Source organism: Branchiostoma belcheri, unplaced genomic scaffold, assembly GCF_001625305.1.
Source record: "Branchiostoma belcheri isolate BF01 breed outbred unplaced genomic scaffold, Haploidv18h27 scaffold64, whole genome shotgun sequence".
Taxonomy (NCBI): domain Eukaryota; kingdom Metazoa; phylum Chordata; class Leptocardii; order Amphioxiformes; family Branchiostomatidae; genus Branchiostoma; species Branchiostoma belcheri.
This window is the reverse complement of record NW_017804287.1, coordinates 70,645-72,777: the sequence shown is the minus strand read 5'-3', so window position 1 is coordinate 72,777 and position 2,133 is coordinate 70,645. Positions and strand designations below refer to the sequence as shown.

The following is a 2,133-nucleotide window of genomic DNA, read 5'->3' as shown; positions in this document are numbered from 1 at the left end:
GAGTTTGACTGACGGTTTCTATCAGGTTGTAGAACGTTTGGGGGCAGTTGCCTTGGAAACTGCCCACTTGGGGTAGCCACAGTTTAGCAAGGCCTGAGTGATGTGTTCTTTCTCAGCCTCCCTATCTTGGGGGTTGGTAATAATGGTGTCCGCCCTGTGAAACAATGTACGAATGACACCCAGTTTGTGCTCAAGGGGGTGGTTAGAACTAAAGTTCAGATATTGGTCCGTGTGGGTGGGTTTTCTGTAGATCCTAATGTCTGGCGAACCATCGTCTTTCACCACTGTAAGGGTATCCAGAAAGGTAAGGTTTTGTTCTGTTCTTCCTCTGTGGTGAATTTTATGTCGGGGTCCAAACTATTAAGGTATTCAGTAAACTCGTCAGCGTGTGCTCTTTTTAGTTTCGTATGTGTATCGTCCACGTACCTATACCACCACAGTGGGGGATTGGGAGCAGTGTTAATGGCTAATTGTTCAAGATGTTCCATGAACAGATTACACACAATCGGCGAGACTGGGGAGCCCATAGCTGCCCCGTGGATCTGACGATAGAATTCTCCATTGTATACAAAATATGTACAATCTAAACAGACTTTCAATAGGTTAACCACATGCGTAGGTGAAAGTGTGGAGCGCTCTTTGAGAGTGGTGTCTGTTTCAAGTCTCTGTAGGATGATGTCTAGTGTTTTCTCTACGGGAACTGACGTAAACAAAGCCGTGACATCGTATGAGCGTAACACTTCGTCAGACTCTACTCTTTGTTGTTGAATCTTCTCCACAAAGTCTTGTGAGTTTACAATGTGGTGAGGGGATTGACCAACCAGGGGTGATAAGATATCGGCTATGTATCTTGAGCTGCGATATGTGATAGAGTCAATACTGCTAACAATAGGTCTGAGAGGTAACCCGTTCTTATGAACCTTAGGAAGGCCGTAAAACTTCGGAGGGACCTCAGTGGTAGGATACAGTTGTCTATACGTGACCTGGTTTATCCCCTTCTCTTCCTTAATCTGTTGTAACACTGAAATTAGCTGTTTCTTATATTTTGTGGTAGGATCTTTCTTGCCTAGTTTGATGTAGGTTTTGTCGTCGTTAAGAAGTGCCTGGCACTTCTGTTGGTAATCTTCCTTGTTCAAGATTACTACACAGCGTCCCTTATCGGCCGGTAATATGACTATGTTCTTATCTTGTCTAAGTGACTTGATGGCTGCACTTTCCTCTTTCGAGAGATTCGAGTCTACTTTCTTTCTGTTGTTAAGAACTTGGTTAACCTTCGAACGTAAAGTGTTCGCCTCCCTTTCAGGTAGTTTCCGACAGGCAACTTCAGTTTGACAGATAATATCAACCACTGGTATATCAGGTTCCGAGGTCGCGTAGTTTAAACCTTTAGCGAGTACTGCGAGTTCCGGATCTCTAAGGATTCGGTCTGAACAGTTCTTTACCCATTTACGGATGCAATCAGCAGCAAGGGAGGTGTTATTCTTGTCGTTTTGGTTTTGTGTTAGACGAGAAAACTTGTTTTGCTGACGTGTCTTAGTTAAAATGTGTTCCCGTAAGGATGACCTTTCAACCCTGGATCGTACGTCCTTGGAAATTTCCACCGGAAGTTTGTCGGCTAGCGTGGATTCCAAACGTTCCTTCTGATTGTTCAGGTAATCAAGTTTTTGAACCGTTTGTCCAATCCTAATATTCAATAGTTGTCTTTCTGTGTTTCGGAGGATCGAGTTGGCTTTGTCGCCTTTCACACAACTAGTTAATCGGAGACTGACAGGCGTGATGTTATGGTGCTTACAGTGCAGGTTGAACCTCAGGTGGTTGCGATACCTAGCGATCTTGTGGCTTGTCTTCTCAAAATGCCGCACTATATCCAAGGAATCCTGTCCAAAATCTCTTCTAATATTCGAATGAAAGCTCATCTGTGTTGGTAGAATACATAGTTAAAGAGTTTGACTTGTTCCAACACAATAAGGAGAACTCACCATAAATTTTCGGCTGATCCCGTCAACCTTCGTCAGATTTGTGATGCAGTCGCTGACTTTCCGGAAGTCGGAAACGTGATGACGTCAGGAGTGCATCAAAAGTGGCGGGAAGACGGTATCTCCCACCATCACGGTTCAGAGAGGGTTGGTGGGC

At 44.4% G+C, this 2,133-nt stretch overlaps 1 protein-coding gene across 1 annotated transcript in view; it reads left to right on the top strand.

Moving 5' to 3' along the window:
• The window catches only part of LOC109483420 (BTB/POZ domain-containing protein KCTD5-like), an 11,659-nt gene that overhangs the window by 5,315 nt on the left and 4,211 nt on the right, over nucleotides 1-2,133 (top strand). The gene's annotated exons all lie outside the window — the stretch shown is intronic.